Genomic DNA, 26,640 nt, shown 5'->3' on the forward strand with positions numbered 1-26,640 from the left:
CCCGTAGCTGGGCGTGACAAGGACAGATGCCGCTCCCGAACGGCACCTGGCAACATGGAGTGTGCCACGTGTGGACGATTTCTGGGCACCTGCACGCACTCCCAGGTGAGGGAGGCAGGTAACATTAAAACACGGCGTGACCTCTATCTTCACTGCTGTCCTGGGGCTTCCGGGAGAAACCCCCATAAACCAACGGCTTCAAGCAGCAGAAATGTGCTCGCTCCCAGTTCTGGAGCCAGAAGGGCAAGAGGAGGTGTCGGCAGGCCGGGCTACCCCCGGGGCTCCTGGGGAGGGAGCCTCTTCCAGCTTCTGGGGGCTCAGTGTCCCTGGGCTGTGGCCGCATGCCCCCAACCTCTGCCTGTCTCCCTCGGCCTTCTCTCTGTGTGTCTGTGTGTCTCTGTATCTGAAGTTCTCTCCTCTCTCTTATGTAGACACCAGGCACCAGGAGTAGGGCCCATCCTAATCCAGTATGACCTAATTTTACCTGAACTAATTAAATCTGCAAAGAGCTGAGTTCCAAATAAGGTCACATCGGATCTGGGTAAACATGAATTTTGCAGGGGACACTATTTAACCCAGCGAAACCTCCTGGGACGGAGACATTTCAGTGTGAACAGTGACTATCTCGGAGGGAGGGGGCTTGGCCGAGGTTCCTGTATATTAGGTTGGTGCAAAAGTAATTGCGACAATTACTCTTAACCTTTTAAACCGCCATTACATTTACACCAACCTAATATGTATATTTACCAATTGCTTTTGTGCAAATTCTAGGAAGACCAAATATTACCTCTCTGTTAAGAAAACTCAATCAATCAACTAATAAGATAGTTTCGATACACAGCAAAACTATTTCAAGTAGCTTAACCAAAGACAGTGAACCAAAGGTCCTTGTTAACTCTCACGAGAAGGAAAGTTACCACCCCCAAGGACGTTGACATAAATCCTGGTCAGTCCGCCCAAGAAAAGGTGACCAGCTCATGGTTCAAGAAAGCTCGGTGCCTTGTCACTGTGGTGACCACTGTCACTCAGAGAAGACCCTGGCAAACATAATGCACGGAGCTGGGGGAGAGGACAGGGGAGCAGGCTGAGCTGGCTGGCAGCTCAGAGTCAGGGCTCAGACGCCAACATCCACCTTGAAATCCACCCAGGTTGGCACGTACATGGCTGGGGGGAGGGGCAGAGGTGAAGATGCCCACAGCACCACACACTCAGTCTTCAGGCACTGGAGGAAAGGCCTTTCTGGAAAGGGCTGCAGAGGGGCCCTGACAAGGGCCGAGACTCGTCTTCCTGCACATGGTCTCCCTCCTGCGCTGGTGGCCCGTATCGTGAGGGGAGAGCAGTGTAGGCCACACTCAGTTTTGTTTTTACAAAAGTGTAGAAGCACGTTTCACCCTCCACTCTGAGATCCTGGCCCTGGATATTCTAACAGGGTCCATCCAGCCAGGGGTCTGGGGCTGGCCCTGTCGTCTCAGGGGTCTGCATGCTCTTGGTGACCCGCTGCAGAGAAAGGACGGCCATGTGGCCAGACGCCAACAGGTGCCCCTGTGGTCCTGGCTGTGTGCACAGCAGGCTTGTGGCTTGTCACCGACTTCATTACGAGGGATAATTAAAAACGACTTGCCCTGCACTCCCCTCCTCCCTAATCCAACTTGGTCACATGAAAAAAGAGCTTGGGGAAAACAAACAAGGAATTCTGAGCCCCTGGACAATGCCTAGCTGCTGAGGACGAAGGCAGGTTTCTGGATGCGGCCGGCTGCAGCTGCTTGGACAAATGTTGTTGTGAGCACGTCCCCACGGCTCCGCCCCGCCTCAGTCACAGAGGACTCCAGGACCCTCCCTCTGCGCCCCTGCAGCCCCTCGCTCAGATCTTGTCTTCTCAGCCATTCCAACAGCCTCCGGACCAAATGCAGCTCCAGTCGGAGTGTCTGCTTTGGAAATCTTCCACAGCTCCCACCGCCTGGAGGGACGCCAGGCCTGCCCACCTGCCTGTTCCCTGTGCCCATGCACAATCCATCATAGCCGGGTCCCAAGCCAAGGCCACCACCCAGCACCACCACTGCCGCCTCTGCGCGTGTGTGCTCCCCTCCGGCTCCAGGGCCATGACGACGACGGCAGCAATGAGGACGGTAAGACACGCTCAGCAGTGTGACGGGCACGGCATGTTCTCACAACTGTGTTTGGCTGACACTCACGAGAACCTGGGAGCTGTGACCCCCACACCTCACCCACCTGGGAGGCAGCCCCCGGCACTCAGTGCCTATTGGAGCAGAATTCCCCGCGCCTGTGTCTCCCCGCTCCCCACCACGTCCAGAGGCTCAGCCTGGCACCCGTCAGAAGCACGGGACAGGACCACGTCTGGCACATCCTCGTGCCACCAGCACTGGACGGAGTGCCTGGCCCTCGACAGCCCACAGAACACGCGGTCCAGTGGGACTGAGCACTAAAACCCTGAGCACCCGTCTCCCGCTGGCTCCTCCTCTGTCCCCCTGAAGGGCCCACCTAGTGCCTCACTGACTTATGGGCGGAATGAAGAAGATTCGGATCACCATGGATGTGTCGTAGCTGGAGAGGTCTTGGAAATCATGTGTTCGATACCTCGTCTACAGATCACAGCAAAGGCCGGCTGGAAGATGAGAGCCCAGCTGCATGCAGTGAGCGGGAACTGCGGTAGGAGCTCGGGCCTCAGCCCAGCCCAGGGAGCTTCTGACCAGCCACACAACCCAGTGGTAAGAAACAGGATGAAGGGATTGCTGGGTTCAAGGGTTGGACCTCGTCTCACAGGAGACAGTGGGTGAAGATCAACTGGCAGTCCTTGCAGGAAGGAAAGCTGCCTTCTGTGTGCATGGCACCGCCTTAGCATCGAGTACAGGGCCTGACAGATGTGGCTACAAGTTCAAAACAGATGTGGGATGGATGACGGATGGACGGATGGACGGATAGATGATGGATGGATGAATGGTGGGTGAGTGGATGGATGGATGATGGATAATGGATGGATGGATGATGGATGGATGATGGATGGATGGATGGATGGATGGATGGATGATTAATGGATGGATGATGGATGGATGGATGGTGGGTGGGTGGATGGATGATGGATGGATGGATGGATGGATGATGGATGGATGGATGGATGACAGATGGATGGATGACAGATGGATGGATGACAGATGGATGGATGGATGGATGATTAAAGGATGGATGATGGATGGATGGATGGTGGGTGGGTGGATGGATGATGGATGGATGGATGGATGGATGGATGACAGATGGATGGATGATGGATGGATGGACGGACGGACGGACGGATGGATGGATGGATGACAGATGGATGGATGGATGGATGGATGGATGACAGATGGATGGATGGATGGATGGGTGGATAAATGGGTGGATGATGGATGGATGGGTGTAGGAGAGGAAGAAAGGGAAGAATTAAGGAGGGAAAGATGAAAGGGTAGATGGTGGGTGAGTGAATGACAGGAAGGCAGGAAGGAAGGAAGGAAAAGGAAGAATAAATGGATGGGTGAATGGGTAGGTGGGAAGATAGATGGATGAATGGATAGATGGATGAATGGGTGGGTGGGGAATGGATGGCTGGAAGAGTGAATGGTTGGGTGAGTGGGTAGATAAAAGGAGGGGATGGATGGATGGATGCATACGTGGTGGATAAGTGGATGGGTAGATGGGTGGGTGGATGGGTGGGTTGGTGAATGGGTGGATAAACGGATGGATAGGTGAACAGGCAGATGGGTGAATGGGTGGATGTGTGGGTGAGAGGAGAAAATAATGGAAGGACAGATGGCTGGGTGGGTGGATGAGTACTTTGAAAACTACAGAATTATTTACGTGAGGCTGTATGCTAACATCTTTTAGAGAGGCTGCCAATAGGTGGTCTGAGACCAAATCAAACAGATTTATTTTAATAAATCACTGATATATACAGATTGAGATAATTCATGTACAAAGCCTGTACTTTGGTGACACTGGTACAGCCAGAGGACTTGGTGGCACCCTGTTCACATCCCTGCTGGCACCCACCAGCCCAGCTCCCCCAAAAAGGGGGAGCCCTGTGGGTCGTCACATTACCCTTTGCCCCACAACTTGTCGGGTTAGGAAGAGAGGGAGAGATGCTTTATTTCCATGTCTCTCTCAAAAGAGGGAGAAAGAAACACAGAGCAGCTGTGTGTGTAAACACAGCAGTGCCCTTGCTTGGCCAGCCGGACCCATTTCCCTGCCTCTGCCTGGTGAGTCTGCGGCCTCACTTGATGCAACATTTCAATCCAAACAACCCTATAAGGAAGCAGCTGACTCCTGCTTTGTTGAATCAGAGTTTCAAAGAACTTACAAAATCCCATCCAGTAAGCCCGTGGCAAAGCTGGGATTCAAACAACCACATCTGTCTGTCTGTCTGTCTGTCTGTGCCCACAGCCCTTCCCTGGTTCTGCTCCGCCTGCTGCCCCAGCCCCCACCCCACCAGCATCACGGGGCCCTATGGACACCCCTCACTTCACTAGCGGGTGACTAGTGGGTCCTGTGGCCCACCCTGCCACCCCCCGCACTCCAGTCCCCACCTGGGGCCCCGGGCTTGCTGCTCAGGGTGGCATGGAGCATGACGGAGAGATCTGAGTTCCTGAGGTATCGTGAGAGCCCGTGGCACACAGCAGCCTTAGCACAGCGCAGGAGAGACAACTCCCAATGTCATGCTTTCCTGACAAGACACTGGGACATAATTTCACTGACGGCTCAGAGGTCCGGTTAATTCTGCTGAAGATGAAAAAAGGCAACAGCAGGTAACAGTGGTGAAGGGCTTCCGTGGGCCAGACGCAGTGACATGCCACCCAGGGGGCCCATGTGACCTGCAGGCCCCTCCTGCCTTCTTGGAATCTGCTCTCCAGGGAGGAGCCTCAGGACCCCAGGCAAGTTGCGAGACACCAGGCGGTGAGGGAATCATTTAAATCTTAGCGCACGGGTGACCTGTGCTTCTCGGCTTTCATCTCAGCCCAAATGTGCTTGGAGCTGAAATCAGGGGGAAGCTTGTCCCCAGCCTGGGCTCTGTCAAGGAAGCGTGGAGTGCCACTCACACGCCACCAGAGCATCTGTTTCCTGTCCTCTGCTCATACTGTGCTTTAAATGGAGCCACCAACATTCACTGCCAGGTCCCTATAAAACAACACCAGCCACGGCCACCGCATTTGCATAGCGTCGTGGGGTGGGGCTGCTTCTTCATTGATCCCACACACACCACGTCGGGCGGGCAGAGGTGGCCGATGCTGTGTCTGAGACCACTCCGTGACCACACACTGCAGAGCCCGCTGCTTCTTCCAGGCCTTGCCCTCGACGGCCACGCCAGACGCCCAGGCGTCACCCCGCCAGCTCCGGTTCCTGGCACACGGCAGCCGCCCACGTGTCCACAGCTCTCATCCCCACGCCCACTGCTGCGTCTCCCTGGACACAGCCGCAGCCTCCTTCTGCGTCACCCTGCATCCGGAACCCCTTAAGGCAACTGTCCACATGGCAGTGAAAGGATTCTTCCTCAAATACGAATCACGGCGACTGCTTTGCTAAAAGATGATTTTTCACCATGTCTGGAACAAAGTCCGACTGCTGATTTTGACCCCTGAGGCCCTGGGGGCCCAGCTCCTGTCTCCAGCCTAACCTTCCCGCCCCTTCTCCGGGACTGTGCACGCCCATCCCATCACACCACCAGACCTGACTACCCCACGTGCCCAGGATATCCCAAGCAAGCTTTCTTCCGCCACAAGATGTTGGAAAAGCTGGTTTCGGGAATGTGTTACCTGCACAACTCTGCCGGCTGACTCCTCAGCAAGGTTATCAGCCCAAATGCCACCCTCACTAAAGCCTTCCTTGAGAATTCTTTTCTGTTGAGGGCAGTCTGTCTCCCCATTACTTCAGCTGTCCTTCCCCTTATTGTAGCACTAGTGCCAGCACAGGGTCATCGAAAGCTTAGTACATACTGCTCTGGGGCGGGGGTAGATGGGGAAATAGATAGCTAGGTGAGTAGATGACGGATAGATGGATAAGAAGGTAGGTGGGCGAGGGGCTGGTGGCATGGGTGGGTGGGTGAGTGGGTGGTGGATGGGTGGGTGGGTGAGTGGGTGGATGGAAAAATGGATAAATAGAAGGATGGGTAAATATAAGATATCATCACCTTCAACATGGAGTCAAGCTAAAATAGAAAAAGGATATGAAATCATGAATTACAGTTTAGAAAGATATACAAGGTATTGGCATTGAGAAGAGATCCTGGCTGCTTAACTCTGTTCCGTGACAACGAATAGGCACCTACTGTGTGCATGTGTGTGCGCACATGGGGGACGCTTTTCCAGGTCCTTAACTGCTGTATCTTTTCTTATCTCACTCCTCTCCTTGCCCTCATCATGACTTTGGGTAAAAGCTTATTCTAGCCAAACTGTACCAGGTTAAATCACCATCAGTATCTCCTCCACCCCCATCCCTTCCCCCCCCAACCCATCCATCCACACACCCATCTATCTAACTATCCATCTATCCACCCCCCATCCTCTCCTTCATTCATCCAACAAATAGTGAACGAGGACCCACTGTGTGCCAGGCAGTGTGTTAGGCACCTGGGTTAACACCGTGAACTCAGCACCTTCGAGGAGCTTGTATTCAGGTGAAAGCCAATGAAGAGAACGGGTAGGTGAACCATTCCCTAATTGGTCTTCCATCCGCACTCGCATTTCGCCAGGCGCCCGGAGCACAGCTCAGACATACTCTGTCTCCGGAGCTCAGGGAGATGACAGATCAGCCAGCCCTCCAGCTGCTGGCACACAGTGGGCAGCGCGCTGACACTGCACGTTGAAGGTAGCGGGAGCCGCCAGGCACCTTGCTCAGGGCCCAGGTTACTACCCTGCCGCTCGCCACCCGTATTCACCCTGCAGGTGGACTGTCCTGCTTAATAGCCCCCTTATGGCACCTTTTCTTATACTTAAAAATAAATAGGTCCCAAATCAACTAATGGTTTTACTCCCCCAACTGTCCTTTTAAAATGGGCGTGAAGGACTAATGCTTTTAAAACACTTAAAAAAACCCCAAAACCAACCTTCCAGCACTGCAACAAAGCAGCTCTGAAACAAGAGTTGTAACAACTGCCTCCTGAAGGAGAAAAGACTCCCAGTCTGACCGGTGCCTGAACTCCCTTCAAAACATATGATTTCAATCATATTTCTCATCAGAAGTCTTATTTGGCAGAAAGCAGGTTTTTTAGATTAAAATTGTTGAAAAAAACCAAACACCTGTGCAAGTAACTCCCCATCCCAGACGCAATCGCACTGAGTCGGCCTCTTCCACAAACCTCAGCTCAGAGCAAGGGGTTCGGCCCTTTGCATCTCCCAGCCAGTTGTGAACTCAGCGGCCCACAGCCATCGTTACAGGCTGCAGGCCCTGGCAGGTGCAAACCCAAGGCCCAAAAGGTCAGCGGGTGGCAGCTACCTGCCCATTCATCTACCCAGAAAGTCAGCTGAGGGCCTACTATGTGCCGGGCACAGGGGTCATGGCAGGGAACAAGCCAGACTCAGTCCCTGGCCTTAAAATCAGGTAACAAACAAGCACATGAAGAAACAGGTGATCTAATGCAGACCAGAACTGTAAGAGCAACAGCCGGCTGTGACCGTGAAGGACAGAGCAGAGTTCAATTTGGATAAACTGGTCTAGAAGCAAAACGGATGCGGCTGCAGCCAAGAAATCGGATGGGGACAGAGAGCTGGAAAGGAGCTGGTCACACAGGGCCCCCTGGGCTGGAAGGACTCTGGAGTTGATGCTAAACCCACTTCGAGGCCAGTGAAGCATTTCAGTTGGGGTTGGAGATATGGAGTGGGGTGGGGGGAACACGATCTGATTTCGGTTCCTTTTGGGAAGATCCCTCTTCTAGCCGCTGGGGTGGAGACTGAGGTGTAGGTGGAAGGAATGGACGGAAAGAGCCCCGCTCAGCGGCTACTGCACTGGTAGTGTGTAGGATGCCGGCATGTGGGCCTCAGTGGAGACAGCGGGAGTGAAACAGGATGTCAGCTGGAGTCTGGAGTCTGGAGCTAGGACGGGACTGGCTGATGGGCTGGACAAGGGGTAACAGGACAGAACGACTGCAGACGATGCTCAGGCTTCCAGCTTGGGACACTGGGTAAACCATGGGGGGAGGGGAAGGAGTGAGGCAGGGAGGGAGGAGGGAGGCGGGAGGGAAGGAGGGAAATCCATGTGCTGAGGGGGCGAGGGAGTTGGAATGGGACACCCTGCTTTGGAAGAGGCTATGGGACCCTATGGGAGTGGCTGAAATGGCAACTGGACACAGAGTCTTCAGTCCTCACAGCCCAAGAATGACAGGGCCAGGCCAGCTCCAGGTGCTCGGCCAAGAAACGGTGACATGGCGCTGCCTGTCAGGGCGCTGGTCTCAGCGGGAGATCAACAGCCATCAGTACATGGTCGTGACCCCGGTGGACACAGCCACTGGGCTTGCTGACCAGGCAGAGGCCACTCCCCAGGGGTCACAGAAGCGGGAGACATCTGTGTCAGAAGCAGGGTCTTGAATGGGGTTTTTTCAACCTGAGGAAATCCTAGGAGAACCCCGAAGGCTATCACTCTCCAAGGACAAGTCTGGTAGGAACCCACGAAGTAGAGGTGAAAAGCTAATTTTTCCACCAAAAAGCAAAAGGCCTGTGGGGGGCAGACAATAGGTGGGAGAGGCCTGGGGTCAGGAGGGGTGGCCTGTGGTCAGCTGCCCACTGCGACACACTCCCTACGAACTGCCCGTCTCTGTCTCAGCTGAGCTGAGCCCCTGACCTGAGGAGCTGCCAGTGGCTCAGGTGTCCACACACACAGCTGGCCACTTAGCCCAGGCCACTGAGTGCCCTGGGGTCCTGGATGTACCTTGAGTGTCCCCTCAGATGCCAGTGAACCCCCTGCCCCCATCACACACATGAGTCCTTTACTCCAGGGCTCGTCCACCTGCTATGCCGCCAAAGCTCCATTTTCAGGATCCCAATAAAGGTACAATTTAGAGTCTCGGGTCACGTGGGCTGGCCTGCCTCGGGCTCGCTGTAGACATGTGGACATTCTCTCTCAGCCACCTTGGGCTGCAGCCATGGGGAAGAGGCACCAGCACCCCACTCTGGCCCTTTGCTACCAACCATCAGGAGCGTGATGGATTGAACTGTGCCCCTTCCCAATTCAGGCACTGAAGTCCTAACCCCCAGGACCTCGGGACTTTATTTGGAAACAGGGTCTTCACAGAGGCGATCAAGTTAAAATGAAGTCAGGAGGGTAGGCCCTCATCCAGCACGACGGAGGTCCTTACAGAAAGAGGGATGTGGACACAGACACATACACAGAGGGGGCCACGTGAGCATGAAGACGGCCGTCTACACGCCAAGCGGAGGCCTGGAGCAGCGCCTTCCCTGCAGCCTCAGAGGAAGCGGAAGCAGCCCTGCAGACATGTTGATCTTGGACTTCAGCCTCTAGAGCTGAGTCCCCCAGTTTCTGCTGTTTCAGGCCCCATCTGTGGTGCTTTCTTAGCAGCCCTAACAAACTAACACAAGGAGCCACCGGGCAGAGGCACTGGCCCCCCTCCTGGCCCCTTGCTAGTGACCTGGGGACCCTGCCATGGGCCATATCACGCCCTGATGGTCACTTCCGTCCTTGAGCTCTCATTGCAGAGAACACAAAGGGAAGAGATGTTTCCAAGGGGCCCTCGGGTCGAAATTGAAAACCAGCTCTGCTGCCATGGCAACCCTGCTGGGACTCTAGCTACTTGCACATTTGACATTGGGTGGGGGGTGTGAGAAGGAAAAAGGGGGAGGGGACGTGGAAGATGGGAGTGTTGGGGCAAGAGAAAAGAAAGCAAAAGAACAAGCCCAGCCTCGGACTGTCTGAGATGGACGGTCTGTGCCTGCAGACTTCAGTCAGGCCGCTCTGCACACACACTGTCCACAGTGAAATGACAGAGGCTCAGGCCCGACATCAGCCCAGGTCCCTCACTGTCAGAGGAGGAAACCGAGGCCCAACGAGACGTGTCCTGGGCAAGAGACCCCAGGGGAACGCTCAAGGAGAACCAGCTGGCCTGGGGGAAAGGGCTCTATCCTTGCAATGGCCTGAACGTGCCCTGCCCCTCCTGCTCCCCGGAATTCTTGCATTGAAAGCCTCATCCCATGGTGGTGTCGGTATCTGGGGGTGGGGCCTTTGGAGGTGATCAGGCCATAAGGGTGGAGCCCCCAGGAAGAATGGGATCAGTGTCACTAAGAAGAAACCAGGCGGCTAGCTTGTTCTCTTTCTACCACGTGAGGACACAAGAAGTGGGCCTCCTGCCAGTCAGGAAGAGAGAGCTGTCACCGGAACCCAACCAGGCTGGCACCAGCCTCCAGATGTGAGAAATAAGTTTCTGTTGTTTCTAAGTCACCCAGTCTGTGGCACTTTGTCATGGCAGCACTAGCTGATTAATGCAATCTTCCTCCAAGACCCCAGGAGTGGGTGCCAGGGGTCCTGGAGACGCCAGGGACGACTGCAGGAGTCAGCCCCACAGCCCCGGCACGGGCTGGCGCACGGGCACCTGAAGGAATGATCACATACGAAAGACAGGAAGACGCAGAACTGGAGAACATCTCAAGTTAGTCTGACAGAGTCCAGAGTGTGTGAACACAGACCCTATCCTGAAGCAGACTGGTGACTGCGTCCATCCGAGAGAACGTGAACTCAGGCGGCGAGTAACTAAACTCAGGTAGTAAGTGCCTTGGTTTGCTCCTCTGTAAACTATTAACTTTTATAATTTTGATAAAATTAAGTTCATGTATTTAAACAATTTAAATAAATTTAATAAAAATTAATAAACGATGGTATTTACACAAATATAATAAATATGAATAGATTCGTTAAAATTAATTTTTATTTCACTATGCCAGAAAAAGTCACCAGTGAAAGAACTGAACAGCTACTTAGATAGAAAAGGAAATTCCACGCCCAGTAGCATCCACGCAGAACGAACTGCCCGGAAGTGGCTGAACTGGGACGGCATGTCTCCCTTTACTTTGGCTGTCGGGCTCCGCCAAGCGTCCGGAGGGAAGTTATCCCATATTCCAGACTCATCACACTACTGAACTGTGGGGGCGCCTCCCTTCAGGGACCAGCACGCCCAGGCGGGGCCTCGCTGGCCGCCTGCTCCCTGGGGACTTACTTCCATGAGGCAGCCCCAGGATGGCATCCCTGGGGGCGGGCGGGGCAGGCTCAACAGGCAAAAGGTGCAGCGAAACCACGCATCCTCAAGGTCACCCTCAACCCCCTGAAGACCACCTGACACCACCTTCCGATGCAGCTGGAGGAAAAGGGTTGTTTCTTCTCCAGCACTGAAGCCGATCACCAAACGGAGTCCCAGCGTCATTCAGTCATTCATTCACGCACAGGCACCGAGCACCACCCTGGGCCAGCGTCGCCCTACCCAGGGGATCCAGCAGCAAAGGTGACAGCCAAGTGTCTGCCCTGCCATGTAAAATATTTGGCGCACTGATCAGGGGGCAGCTCCTTGCTGGTCCCAGTCACATGCACACCCCCACTCCCAGGTTCCCGCAGCCCCTGTCCTCCAGTCTCTGCAGTTACCCCATTTGGGGGTTCCTTTGGGCTCCTGCAGCCATCAGCACGTTTGTGGAAAGTCCCCTGCCCTGACTGATGGCCCGGGATGGCCCCGTTTCCTTGATTAGACCCTAGTGCACACATTGCAAAGGAGCGGGCTGGGCATGCAGAGCTCCAGTCAGCACCCTCCTGGGGAAACGCAGGCTCCAACCCCAAACGGCACAGCGGGTCGCTCCCCTGTCAACTGGAAAGCAGGAGCAGGAGAAAACCTGGGGGACAGGGTCTCACTGCTTCCTTTGCCACCCAATGGGGGGAAATGGTGCTGGAGGACCCCACACACAGGAGAAGAGCAGGCAGCAGCCAGACCCGCCTTTGTGAGAAGTGGGTGATTAGCATTTGGGGGCCCAGCCTGAGAGAGAGGCGCAGCTGAAAGAAGGGAGGGTGTGAACGAGGCGGCAAGGGGGACCCAGACAGCCAGGACACAGGTGTGGCTACAAAGGAAATGCCCAGTGTGCCTCAGTCACGATTTGCTGCATCCCGAGGGTGTCCTGCGTTCACAGCCAGATCTGAGCGCAGCCACCAGCAGGGACGGAGGAGAAAATCCCAAGTCCTAACTCGGAAAGAATGGCTTTCCTCATCGGTTCGCAAAGGAACCGGAAACAAACAAGCAGACATTTTAGCCATCACCAAAGCTCTCTTTCTGCGGGAGGTTTCCTGTGTCAACCATGTCACCTGGTGCAACTCAACAGCACACAGCTTCTGCATAAAGGACAGTATCCCTACAAATGGGGGCGGCGCGTTCCAGGCAAGGGAGAGAGTGCGCAGCCCCACACCGGACCTCCACCCAACAGACTGCTCGTTTCCCAGGAAGTGACTCTCCGATGTCTTCTTCTGTGAGCCCACCAGCCCCGGCCAGGCAGCCACCGTTCCGCCTCCTCCCCCTGCACAGGGAGCCGTTTCCAGGTGTGGGCCTGTCCCGTCTTACAGTGAGGCCCACGCCCACACAAGCTGGAGACCTGGGCTCCCGAAGGCCCACAGGCCCCCGGGGGACCCTGGGGCGCTTCCCCAGGGGAACGTTTTCATAGGTGTTCCCAGAGGCAGCCCTCCGCTGCATGGCTGGACACAGCCTGGGTGTGAGGCAGGCCCCGCCCGCCCTGAGGACGTGGTCCCACGGGGACAGAGCCCCAGGACAGCTCTAGGTGAGAGAGGAGGGCCCATCAGCGGCCCCACTGGAGTTTTCTTTCACCCCCTCCCTGTGGCTCACTCCAAAAGCTGCAGGAGCTGGCACTCAGAAAAGCCACTTGCCAGGGGAGTGCCACCTCGTGTGAACCAGAGGGACACGTGTCCCTCCTAAGCTGGGTGCTGGTGAGTATTCAAATGCTGCTGAGACAGACACTGACCCAGGGAGGGCCAAGGGGCGTGAGAGGGCTCTCAGCCCAGCACTCGGAAGGATCCAGAACAGGTGGGGAGAATCAATGAGAAGCCCAGCTCCACGTGAGCGGCAGGGTGAGAGCTGGTCCAGAGGCCGAGAGCCAGGGCCAGGACTCAGCTACCGGGGACCAGAGGCAACAGTGCACGTGGCAGCAAACGGCGTGTGTACCCTGATGGAGAGCCGCGTGGGCGGGCGCGCTGAGAGGCACAGGACATGCGGCACTGGCCACGCGGTCCAGGTCTGCAGGCCACAGACGTGTCCCCAGGCCCGGGGCCCCTGCCTGAGGGGTGAGCACGGCCACACACGGCGCCTTTAGGGGATGAAGCCCGTGGACTGGTGTTCAATATGCCCCAAGCTCAGGGCCAGCCAGACCCCCACATCGCACCCCTACAAAAGCCTTACTTCCGCATTCATCCAGCAGCACAGCGGCCTGGTTCTGGGACAGTCTGCCCCTGCTCTGACCCCAACTGCCATGTCTCTCTGGAACATGTTCCAGGAAGGGTTTTAGCAGAAAGCAAGAACGCCCAGGTACGCACGTACCTGCCACAGCCGGTCCCTGCTTCCCGCCCAAACGTCTAGAATGCACAACCGACAGCACGTTTGTCACCACTTAGTTCCGTCACCCGCTGGTCAGTGTCCACTCTGGCGGCCCGTTTGGTGGCACGACCAGCCGCCCGCTGGCACTGACAGTCCCCCAGCGCCCAGCACCGGCACGCGGTGTCTCTATTCCTTAGCATAACTTGATAGCGTAACTGACAACACACCGGAAGCGTAACAGGAAGACTTCTTTTCCCAGGGAAGGCTCCGTGCTTCTCAGGGTAGCCAGGAGCTTGCAGGTGAGCAAGATGGCTCAGCTAGAAAAGGACCCCACCTGCCCAGGTCGGGGACCTGGAGGTATGTCACCTGATCTCAGAAAACCAGGCTTCCCACTCTGCACCCTGCACCCACTATGACAAATCAGGCCAGTTACATAAACTCCCAGGACTCAGTTTCTCCATCTGCAAAGTGGGGTGTAATGCAGGGACTCAGCTCCCACACAAGAACGCAGGATACGGTGAGGCCAAAAATAAACACCAACAGAGCCATAGGTAGGGGAGTCATACCACTATTCTCAATGGCAGCTGGTTGAGACACAAAAGCAAACATCTGCCAGTACCCCAACGAGGGGGCTTCCTGCACCCCAGTCTCACTGGAGTCCGGGCGAGACACACGAAGCAGGAGCCACACGATCTGCAATCCGCAATCCGCCTGCTAAGCGCACTTGCTGGCTGCAATCTGCTGTCTGCTTCTCTGCCAACCAACCAAGCCCCTAGCATAGCCACAGCAGTTATATTAGTGGCCAATGGCTAACTGGTTACAGCTGATGATCATCTACTACCCCAGCCAGCACCTTTCCACGTGAGGCCGAGAGCCTGGAAACTGCTCTCGGGGACTCTGTCCCCACATGGGGACAATACTACAATAATGACAATGAGTTGCTCTATCACCACGGCTTCAAGCCAGGCCTGGCTCAACCACGGGAAGGGGTTGACTGTTATCCCTGTGATACAGAACACGCAACTATGGCACAGAAAGGTTAAGTAACTTGTCCAAAGTCACACAGCCATCAGTGGCAGACTCTAGAGGTAAACCCAGAAAATGGGCTCCAGAGTCTACACTCATAGCCCACGTGTTAAGCTGTGCCATGTCCACACCTGGTTGTGTAGACACAGTCAGTTAACACACCACCAGGAACTGCCTGGGCCAGCACATCAGGAAGGGGTTCCCAGGGCAGAAAGCACTGGAAATGCCCTGCCTCCTTCTCACTAGCAGGTTTCTTTCAGCAGTCTGCCCCGATTCTCACCCAGAGTGCCAGTATCCGGGGACCTCGGGAGGGGGCTCCCAAGAGCAGAGGCCGAGACCAGGTAGGCTCCACATGTTATCAGCTGAACTGTGTCCCCATGAAATTCATCTACTGGAGGAGCCCTAATTCCCAGTAACTACAAATGTGACTGCACGTGGAGATGAGGGTCTTATGGTAAAAGAAGGTCAGCGGGTGGGCTTCACCCAACGTGACTGGGGTCCTCACAAGAGGAGGAAACTGGGGCACGGACGACCAGCCCGCCAGCTCTTTGACCTCAGACTTCCAGCCTCCAGGACTGCGGACAAGACACGTCTAGGATTTAAACCGCCCTGGTCTGTGGGGTAGCAGCCCGTGCTGACCGACACACCGCAGACACCCACAGCCTAGACCAGTCCCCTAGACTAGTGGGAATCCACGGGTATTGCGCCCACGGGCCCGGGATGCATGATCCTGCCAGGACTGACACTGCACGTGTCCCACCCGGGGGACGATTAACACTTTCAAACCAGGCTTGCATGGGGAAGGGCTGCAATGTTTCGGGGTAAAGTCCTGAGTGGATTTCAGGCCTCCCCAGCCTGCCTCTCCTCCCAGCCAGGATCCAGGGCGCAGGGCTCAGGGGGCACCCAGGCATCCTGCCTGCCCTGTGTCTATGTTCAACAAGTGGTTCTGAGCAGAGGCCTCCCTGGGGCAGCGGCCTGGGCTCAGTGACCTGGGAGTTGTGCTCTTGGGGACACGGGAACAGGCAGTACGTTGCAGTGTTGCTGGGAAGTGGCATGACAGCTCCAGCGTACAGCACCAGCCACGGCCACGGCTACTCGGCCACCGCGGGGCACGTGCGTGGGGTCTTAGCTCTAAGTGTTTGTACCTCTTCCCTCTGCCCGAAACACGTGGCGCCCCTCCTCCAGGAAACCCCTCTGTGTGGTGCACATGACACTGGGCTCAGAGGTGTCCCTGCAAAACTCATGTCCACCAGGAACGTCAGAATGGGACCTTATTTGGAAATACGGTCTTTGTAGATGTGATTAGTTAAGATGAGGTCACGCTGGAGAAGGGTGAGTCCTAATTCAATAAGTGGTGCTTTTATAAGGAGAGGCTGCCGGGGCTGCATGGAAGGGTTTTGAGGACGGGTGGAACAGCAGAAGCTGAGCACTGGACGCTCCTGGAGGCTGCAGTGCGCTCGGTAGGTCTGAGGGAGACAAAACTAGGGGCAACACCCACCTATTATTTGTTGCTACAGCCCAGGTGAGAGGAAACCAGGGTGCACACCAGTGGGGAGCAAGGGGCAGACTCAGGAAATAGAAAACAGAAGGGAGGCCTGTGGACTGGGTGGGGAAGAGGTGGGCGAGGGGCAGGAAGAACCTAGGAAGGTCATGGGCTTCTGGTTCTCAGGCCGTAGCTGAGAACACCTGGGACCAGGCCGTCGGCCAGGAAAGGTGGCGTGTTATTTCCCGAGTGGAGTGCCCTGACCAAGTCCCACAACAGCAGAGATTGAGTCTCTCACAGTCCTGAAGGCTGGAAGTACAGTGTCGGCAGGGTTGGCTGTGATAGTGCATCTGTTCCCTGCCTTTCCCACAGCTTCTGGGGACTTGTCGGCGAGCTGTGGGGTTCCTCGGCTTGTGGGTGCATCACCCCATCTCTCTCTTCATATGCCATGCCCCCTGCGTGCAAGTCTGGGTCCAAATCTCCCCTTTTTATAAGCACACCAGTTATATTGGACTAGGGACCATCCTAGTGACCTAACTTGATCACGTCTGTCATGACCCTATTTCCAAATCAGGTCACATTCTGAGGTGCTGGGGTTAGACTTCAACACATGACTTTTGGGGGGCACAATTCAGCCCATGACAGATGGGACCCTGGGGTTGTGGGGTCTGGGCTACCTGGGAGGGAGGGCTGGCCACCCCAATGCCCCAACTGCCTCTTAGCCTGGTCCATCTGGACACTGACAAAGGCCCTCACTACCCAGGCCTGGGAGAGTCCAGAAGGTCAGTGAGACCTTTCACAGCAGCTCTTGGTACAAGTAGGGAGCTCCTCGGTCTGGGAGCCAGCGGCTGGTAGAGCGCCACAGAACCCGGAGCCGGTCTAACAGCCGGGAGACAAGCATGGCCCTGGTGACGAAAGAGCAAATACTACGGTCTGTTCCCAGCCAGACAATGCTGTCTTGCCTCTTCCTCATCAGTGCCGGGCACCAAAAAGACCATCGATCATTCACGGTGAAAGGACAACATGGTGTGTCCCCTTCTGCAGCGCGTCCACATGAATTTATCTTCCACCACCAGCGGGACAGCTCGTAAGACAGCGGAGGACAGACATGGTGGCAAGAGGCCGGGCCGGGGAACCTGGGCTCGAACCCCGACCTCCCGCCAATGGGCAGAGTGGGATCCTGGGTAAGTCACCAAGGTTTCTGAGCCAACTTTCTCCCATCTCCGTCTACCATGCTCCGCAGCATTTGTCACCTGCCCGTCTTCTGCTCTTTCCTTTGGCGTAGCAGCCGCCCCCATACTGCTGGCTGCAGGACCATGTGACCTAGCACCAGCCATCGGCCGACAAGTGGTTGACGGCCCCACTATTGGAGGAGGGTCCCAGCTCCCACCCTCAGCCCCCGCTCTCCCTCAGAACATCCCAGGGACCTCCCAAGGGTCTGGTCCAAGGGAAGGAAAACGTTTTCTGGGGCTACTTATTGTCCTACGACTGCAGATGCCCCCATCCTGGTGGCCTCGCTGGTCAGGGCAGCCCATGTGACCGACCAACGGCCTCAGGGACAAGAGTGCGTGTGGAGGTCCGAGTTCTGTGCCTGGGCCCAGCTGACTGTGAACCTGAGACGGCCCCCCAGGAACCAGGACGGGATGACGTCCTCCTCTTCTGCCTCATTTCTGACAACTGCTGCCGGCTCATTTGCTTCTCAGTTTGTCCCTTCTGGCTCGGCTAAAATCGGCACCACGTATGTGCACACGTGTACGAATTCTTCTGTCTCTAGAACTTCTTTAAGTCTTTCCACTTGTGCTCATTAAAACCAGAATAGAAACCTTTCTGCACTCGACTGCGTTCCCCCGCGCCGTCTGCCAAGCCCCCAGCCCCTCTGATGAGGCTCAGATACTTGCAATCCCACGACGAACTTCAAGGAAGGACGCTCAGGTCTCTGTCTGGATTCGGGCTGAGCCCTGATCAGAAGAGAACCCTGAATGCAGCCTGCACTCACGTCTGTAGTGGCCGCAGAGCCCCAAAGAGCCATGGGGGTTGGCCCAAGGTGACGCAGAAGACTCCAGATTGGAACCCACGTCCTTCCTGTACTCAGTTGCCTGTTTTTTTCTAGGTTCCACTAGCCAGCTGCTCTCACATCGTAACAAAAGTTAAGATTCCTGTGATTGTTTCCCAGTGTGCACGCTACAAGGGATTCTACTCAGCAATCCAGAAACTCCAGGGTCAGAGAATTTTCCTAAAGGCTACTTGGGACTTTCAGGCTCTCTGAGGGACAAGGGGTCCTTGCAGCAGGACGCCATGGAGGGACCCCCTCTCCGATCCAGGCCTTGTTTGGGTCCTGCAGTGGTTCGCAGGCCTGGTGGGTCACGGATACCACAGGCAGGTTCCCAGGTGAGGGCTCAGGGCAGAGCACAGCGCACATGGATAGAGTACTCCCTGTGGGTCAGGAAAGGAACCTTCTGGCATTTAAGGGCAGCAGATGTTGGTGAAGTCGCCACCCACTGAGTTTACAGCCCGGCATTCCATCTGCTCTGTCGTTCGCTCAGTAATTATGTGCTGTGCAGCTCTCCAGGGAAAGTAAGGTCCCGGGAGCTGGGTGCTGGGGACAGGGAGAGACCCAGGGCCTGAGCCTGGGCTTGGAGCGCCCCATCCAGCTCAGGGGATAAACCGTGCACCCGATTTCTAGGAAATGAGCCACAACTCTGACATGAAAGGGAGGTCCTGCAAACGGGTGTCAGGGCTGGGGCAAGCGGTGCATGGATCTTTGACGAGAGGAGGGGTTGGCCATTGGGGCGATGGGAAAGGTGCTCTGAGAAAAGGGGACAGCCTGAACAAAGGAGCAGAGAGTGGGACGGGGACGGCAGCTCTTTGACCTGAGAGGAAGGGGCCGGAAGAGAAGGTGGGAAGCAAGGAACGTCTGAGAGCTCCAGGCAGGTCGCCTGGAGGCAGGCATGGAGTTCTCAGTGGGGCCTCAGTGCCCGACCAGCTCGGGGGCCATTCTGGTCTGCTTTGGTCTTTGTCCCCACAGGGGGTGCCCTTGGCTGGGTGGGGCGCGGTTCGGGTGTCTGCTCCCACTAGACCAGGGCTGCCTGTAAGGACCCCCGCTCCTGTGAATCACGGAATTTCCAGCTACAGGATGTGGGGACTGACTGAGTTGGGGTCCCCGAGGCTACAGAGGACGGGTGCTCAGGCTGGGCACAGACTGTCCCGGGGGCAGCCTGCAAGGCCCCGGGGTGTGTCCATGGTTCTGTGGGACCTTGGAGTCCACTGTCCCTGGAGTCACCAGCTGTTACCCTCAAGAGACAATTACTTCTGACAACACTGTGAGACTCCCTCTGCGGCTTCCACAGTGAAATCTCAAAACGATGGCTGATGTCCAAGGGGCCCGACTGTTCCCTTTCCAGGAGCTCCCACCAGGTTTCTCCCTGCAGGTGGGCAGGTGGGCATTCAGGGTGAGCTCTGAGTTCCAGAACTCGGGGATCCTTAGTCTGGTGAGAATGTGCTTAGTTCACCCCTGCTAAAGAGAAGTTGAACGACCTCAAACGGACCCCCCCAACCCTACAGAGGGACATACCGAGGACCAGTTAGGGGGTAAGTCAGCTGCCACAGAGGAGGAGGAGAGAGGCGTGAGCTCCCGTGGGTGCGGGAAAAAGGGCTGTTTCCGCTGGAAGAGGCAGGAGGCCACAGGACTGCCCGTGGGGGGGGGGGGGGGCGGGGGGCTGGGTGAGCCCAGAGGCAATGCGTTCATGTGCCTTGTCCTACAAGCCACAGACAAATGCACATCTCAGAGCAGCCGGAAACTGGTTTTCCTGGATAAAATGGCCCAGAAAGACCAAGAGGGAAGCAGCCAAAGACTGCTCTTCTTGGAAAGTCCCACCTCCAGGAGGGGCGTTGAGGGGAGGCTGAGATGGGAGTGGGTGACCTGGCACTGCCGTAGACAGGACAGGGTTGGTGCAACAGGGCTCGTCGGTACAGAGAGGGGGGTTTGGGCTGGGCAGGCAGAACCTGCAACTTGCTCGTAAAATCATCCAAGAGCACTGGGGGCGGGTGTGAAGGGGAGGACTGGGGTCCCCAGGGCCCAGAGTGGGGGGCATGGGAGGGGGAGCCGCCTTCCTGACCCCCAGGAGGCAGGACTGCAGGTGAGCAGCAAAGCTCTGGAGAACCCTGCCCAGTGGGGAGGTGTAGGGGACAAGCCTGTCTGAGGCCCGCGGGGGCAGAGGGGGGGGGGGGGAGGGTTGGGATGCGCAAACGGCAAAAACTGTACTGTAAGCTGAGATGGGGGCTCCAGAGCCAGAGGCCTTGTCCAAACCCCCTGTGACCCCGACACGTGCCACGTTTCTGAGCTCTGGAAGCCCCACTCTCCTTATCTGTAAAATGGGGACAGTCCAGTAGGGCTGCCATTGCAGTTGAATAAAAGCAAGAAGAGCAATCCAGGAGGAAAGGGCACTAAAATAGCAGTAGCTGTTTGAGTAGTTCAGATCAAGACAGCCTGTTGCCACCTCCTCCAGGAAGCCTTCCTGGCTCTACAGCCCACTGGCATTTAGTGCCCCCCAGTGCTGACTTCAGCCCCACTCCACTCCCTCCCACGGCACAGATATTCTGCAGGGAACCGATGCCTGCAAGTCCACGTCTTCAGCTAGTCCTGTCCCCGCTGACCCGAGTCTGGCCTCAGGCCTCCACCAGGGGGATGATCACAGTGGGAGAAGAATGGCATCGGGTGGAGAAAAGCCAGAATCCAAGAGGATGGCGGGGGGGGCGGGGGGGGGGGCGAGCAGGGCTTTAGGAAGCAGGAGGGAGCGGCAAAGCCAGGGACCCCAGGGCTCACCTTACCTCCCTCTTGGACCCCCATCCCGGGGCACAGCCGCAGACAGAAGAAAGGATAGGCAGCAACCAGCCTGCCCCGGGGCTGAGGAGTGTGCCTGGAAATGCAGGTAGGGTTGCAGGAAGGACTGGGAGGCCCCAGGGGGAGGGAGGGGCAGAGGGGGTGCCAGCGAGGGCAAGGGCAAGAAGGGCACAGCATCCCAGCCCCGGGCAGAGGCCACACCGACACGCCCCTCCCCCTCCGCAAGGGGGCCTGCACTTGGCCTTGGAGGCTCTGCCCACCACCTGGATCCCGTGCCCTTTGTCATGTGCAGAGGCCCCGGGTGGGAGCTCAGAGACATGGGATGGGAGGCAAACCCTCGGGCCAAGGACCCCTGGATCTGAGCAGGACAAGTACTGAGGCGCGTCAGGGGCTCGGCAGTGCTCACAGTCAGAACCAGGGCTCCGGAGACGAGCCTTGTTGGAGGTGAGAGCAGGTGCCGGGTCCAGCCTGCCTCCTACCTGGGCCCCATTCCTACGGGAAGTAGGTGCTCACGGGGCTTGGGGTTGTTCCCCTGGCGTGCGGTGGGCAGGGGCCAGGCACACTCAGTGTCTAGCTGCACGTGGGACAGTCCAAATGAATCGGGAGTGGCCCAGCAGACATTCACGTAGACGCGAAACCTGGTTATCTGAGCGCATAACCTGCTCCGTCTGACTTACAAACACACGTACTTTTTACATGGTTTTGACATTCACTCAGTTATCTGGGAATGCAACCAAAACTGCCACGTACATGAAAGAAAGTGGATGTTGTGTTTGGCGGGAACTCTACTGGGAGGTGTTCACCGGTTCAGAAACCCCAGGTCCAGTGGTGGGGCGCCCTGGGTGTCCCAGCTGCCCGGGGCGCTCACGGCGCAGCTGGCAAGTGTGCCCAGAAGGAGCGCCCAACTGCCCTTCCCTGGGGCCTGCCCCTGAGGCACCGAGCCAGCTCTCTCTGCTTCTGCGCCCTTCTATAGGACAGCGAGGACACCACGTCGATTTTGAAAGCTACGTGTCTTTGTTAGGTTATGTTCCCCATGAATTTCATGAGGATAACGGACGTGACGCTACACGGTATTTGTTCTAAAAGGTGCTGGGGCTGGATGTGGTTGGAGCCACAGAACAAAGACGTGCTGGCCCCGAACAGAAGTTGGCAGAGAACTCGTGGTGAGGGGCTGGGGGTGACGGCGGGTCTCTGAGGCTGGAGGGGGGTAGGCATCTACCCAGGGGCCCCCAGTGCCTAGGACCAGGAAGCAAACAGCCCGGAAAGGCTCAGGTCTGGGGACTAGTTCAATGCTGAGGACGGAAGGAGACACGTGTGGGGAGGGGGAGGGTTTGCCGAGCGTCTCTCGTGGGACATGCTCACCAGGGGTCAGGCACGTCCACTGCATGTGTGGCACACAGCCAGGGAGTCCTCGAGAAACAACCGGACATGTCATCGGCCCAGGCCCTCCCCCAGCAGGATGCCAAGGCCACGTGACAGGTGTGAGCCCCTGAAGAGGCTGTTCGGAGGCTCGGGGGAGGGCGGGTGTGGGGGAGTCGCAGGGACAGAACACAGCAATGAAGACAACGTACGTGAAAACACAGAGTCAAGACCTCATGGTCAGTGTGGCTCCCTCCAGGGATACAGACAACAAGTGTCCCTGGGAGGACAGTGACAACAGCATTGGGGACCAACCAGAGGCCACGTAGCTCTCCCAGTCGACACCCACCCGGGCATCAGGGCCAGAAGTTGGCCACATGTGAAAACACCAGCCCAACAGAACACACGTGCAGCTAACTCACGGCATCACAAACAGGGCAGCACCTTAGCTCACGTCCCGACACGTCCGGAAGCCACAGCGTAGGATTTGGGAACAAAACTTCTAGGCTAATAGGGGTGGGGGGAGGGGAACTGCAGCAGCAAACACATGACCAGTCCTTCAGCAAACACAAACCCAAATGACCATCAAGACCCAGGCTGGCAGGGCCCCAACAGCAAGCAACCCCATGTACAGGGGAGGGGGCCACACAAGCACAGACAGGGACCTCGCAGGAGCGGCCCCCACGAGGAGGGAGGAGGGCTGGGAACAGAATTAACCTGGAGGGGCGGGTTGCTCACATCCGCAATGAGGTGGCTGGGCTTTATTATGTCTCCCTCCCTCTGCATCTTGCTTTGGAAATATTCTCCAGAATCCAGACAACAGCTGGGTGACCGCTGCAGCATTCTAGGTGACATACTAGCCTGGCTTTCCTCGGAGAGGTTCATTCTTAACGCTCGTGAAGGAGACACTCGACAACGCTGACCCAAATCGATCCAACCTAATGAAACAAAAGAGGTCGGGCTTGGGGTTTTCCGGGACCTGCTGGCTCCACTCGCAAACACGGAAGATGTCAGGTTTGCTTATATCAGCGGCGATGGTCAGTAGCACATCTCACAGTCAAAATGCCAGAAAAACTGAGCACTTCTTTCAAATCAGGTCTATTTTATTTCACAGCAGGAGATATCTACCAAGCCGGTGTTTAAAAGAAAAATATCATTGCTCTCTATCAGCATGGATTTACATCCTCACACACAGACACACACACACACACACACACACACACTCATACCCCAAATATTGCATTAAGAAATCTGTTTGAAAACACCACCCTCCATCTACCATCTATACATCTCCAAAGCATAATTATGCAGACACTCCGTTCTGAAACCTAGCAACAGTAACCAAGTATCCTTAGTTGGCTAATCAGACACCCCAACTCACACATCAGCTCAATGTGCTTCATCTTAAGAAACAAAAACCTCTCGCTTCTCTCTGCACAGCTGCGGAAGGACAAGATGTATGAAAACAAACCTTGTTCGGTTGAAGAGGAACAACCCATGTCATTTAGTCCATCTGACTGTGCATCTCCCCATAAAGCCGGGCAAAAACAAAAATACGAGAGATTGTGGAAAATAGGTGATCCCAGTGCAAAGCTAATCGGCTTGCAACACGCTTAATATTTGCATGACTGTTTCGGACGCGAGCGCCCCAGCTCCCCGACAGCTTTGCTCTGGCTTTGGGGGACCTCCAGCCTACAGAAGCCATCGTAAATGCTCTATGGCAAAGCTGTTAAGACCTGCTGGGCTCATGTCCTCAGCCACTGGGTGACAACAAACGGGGATTAACTTCGATAGTCACGGTCGCGTTTAAATCATCCCTTTCTCCAAGCTGGCAAATAAAATAACCAAGTGGAGGTCACGTTTAATTTTTTTAAAGAGGAAGAGAGTTAAAAATAAAGGAAAGAACTACAGCATCAGTTAGAAGCAACATACATGCTGGCCGGACGGTGTGCAGAGCGTTTCGCGACAAGATGTAATCTCGCTTTTAAAGGGATGGAGTCGTATCCCCACAGCGTTCCGGGTCCCTTTCCGGAGCCCACAGACCTCGGAGCGCCCATCCATCACCTCCCTGTGTTCCAACACGCTTACTGTCCTCCCCCTAACGCCACATCGCAGCCTCGTAAGTGTGCTGATTTCTGGGCTGTGCACTTCCGTGTCTGCAAAACAAAGGACCCGTCACTCCGAGGCAGAGGCTATTGGATCTTTAAAGGGACTTTTTTTTTTTTTTTTTGACAGGCATCCCATTGATTAGGCTGTAAGTGGGAAGTCAGTAAAACGCTTGGTGTTTCAATTTCCTCACTTTGAAGCGTCACCATCACCCCCACGCCCCCAACCTCCAGCTTGGAATTTGGGGATCCTTCCACCATGGCTATATTCAGAAATGTGACCCAACATGATTCAGGCAAAGGTGAGTCTTGCCCGCATTTCCTCTGAGTTCAGCCTGACGTGGGGGGTTGGGTGCTCCAACATGGGGTCCCAGCCTCGCTAAGTGTCTGAAAAACAGAACTCATCACAGGTTCGTCCTGGACAGGTGCAGGGCCAACACGTCAGAGTTAGCGCACCAGCCCCCAATTTTCCGTATTTCTCCTATGCTGTGGTGGAGCTTCTAGGTCAAGACTTGCTGACGATCATACAGCAGAGGAAACGCAGCCCCCACCCAGCACTCCCCGCCACAATGCTTGAAGCTCACGGTGACAGACCAACGGCACAGACAAGGTGAAGTTCTGTAGTGTTCGTCCCAGACACCCAGCGCCCAAGACGCCAGGAGCAGACAGGAGGTTAATTAGCCTTGACCGAGCCGGGTTGTGACAGCACCCTCACAGGTCACGGAGGATGTGGGGGGGGGGGGGAAAGCTGGAATCAGAATGCCACGTAGCCACAAAGCCTCACAGGTGACAGATCGGAGACCCACAAGCTAATATGGCCCTGGAACCCCCTGGTGAGAGGGTGGAGCGAGCAGTGCCCCCCACACCAGCACAACCTGCTGCCCCAGGCGGGCACTTCCTGGTGCCCCCGAGACCTCCGTCCCTGGATTCTGACCACACACGCGCAGGAGCGATGAAACACCACATCCTGCAAACACATCCCACCCAGGGACTGACCTGCCTGTAACAATTCTCTACTCCTTGACACTCAAGACCCAGTGTTGGGGGAAAGACGGTTTTTATGTCAAGAGGAGAGGGGGTGGGGTGGGGGCTGACCCTGGAATGGGCGCACTGGCAGACAGAGGAGCCTTCATCCAGCAGACATTTCCTGAGGCCCTACTGTGCACCAGGCACTGCGGGGCAGAGAGACGGTCGCACAGCCACTGCGTGCCCATGCCAGCCCCCAAAACCCACATGTGAGCCTTAATCCCTGGATTCGATCATTGTGACGTTATTTGGAAGTAGGGGCTTTGCAGATGTAATTAATTTAAGGATCCAAGACGAGATCCTGGATTTAGGACGGGCCCCAAATTCCAAGACAGGACACAGACACAGAGATTTGAGATGCAGACATAGAGACCACGTAAAGGGAAGGCAGAGACGGGAGTGATGCATCGGCAGCCCCAGGGACACCAGGACTGCGGCCACCGTCAGAAGCTGGGAGACAGGCGGGAAGGAGCCTCCCAGCACCTGCAGAAGCCACCAACCCTGCCAACACCTTGACTTTGGACTTGTGGCCTCCAGAACTGCGAGACAATACATTTCAGTTGTTTTAACTCCCCTAGTTGGTGGCATTTTTACGGCAGCCCCAGGACACCACACTCGGCCAACCCTCATGTTTTTAACACGCCCACGGATGGGTGGGCGGGCGGGCATGGAGGGTCCTGGGAACCAGGTGGGGCTGGTGCTTGGATGTCCAGCTGGAGGGACATAGGGCGCTAACCACAGAGGCCACCCCCGACCTACCGAGCCAGGCTCTCTGGGGGGCGGCTTGGGCCTCTGCATTTTACACACACTCCCCAGGAGCACCCCAAACCTTGCACGCACTGCTGGGCGCTGGGGCAACTCGGATGTCCCCCGTGGGCCGGTCAAGAATAGGACGGAAGTGGTTCCCAAGCACTGTCTTGGCATCAGCTGCCAGCAGCACGGGAGGCTCGCTGGGGGTGGGGGTGGGGATGAAGCAGCAGCTGGGTGAGGGGGACCAGGCCATGGGGGAAGTTGGGGGGATGCAACAAAGAGGCAACATGCAGGAGCGACTTTTTCTGAGCAGTCTCCATACTCCATCAAAACAGTGATGACCAGTGGCTCACCCGGATTTGGAAGGTGTTTCCACGCGGCCCCTAAAGCCAGGGCACAGGGAGGCGAGGGGAACACACCCCTCTGTGGCCGTCACCTCCCAAAGGACCAGGCCTGGGACGGACAGATGTTTCTGAACCCCCAAATTAGC

General features: G+C 56.2%; 1 protein-coding gene and 1 long non-coding RNA gene across 18 annotated transcripts in view; both read right to left on the bottom strand.

Moving 5' to 3' along the window:
- SHANK2 (SH3 and multiple ankyrin repeat domains 2) overlaps positions 1-26,640 on the bottom strand; it is a 459,770-nt gene that overhangs the window by 275,840 nt on the left and 157,290 nt on the right. The window lies entirely within an intron of this gene.
- LOC141572301 (uncharacterized) lies at positions 23,000-25,954 on the bottom strand. The gene is made up of 2 exons (XR_012497675.2): positions 24,202-25,954; positions 23,000-23,207 (listed from the first exon to the last, which is right to left on the bottom strand). It is a non-coding gene; the product is annotated as an uncharacterized LOC141572301 (long non-coding RNA).

This window comes from Rhinolophus sinicus, chromosome 14, assembly GCF_057876585.1.
Source record: "Rhinolophus sinicus isolate RSI-liver-muscle chromosome 14, RSI-T2T, whole genome shotgun sequence".
Taxonomy (NCBI): Eukaryota; Metazoa; Chordata; class Mammalia; order Chiroptera; family Rhinolophidae; genus Rhinolophus; species Rhinolophus sinicus.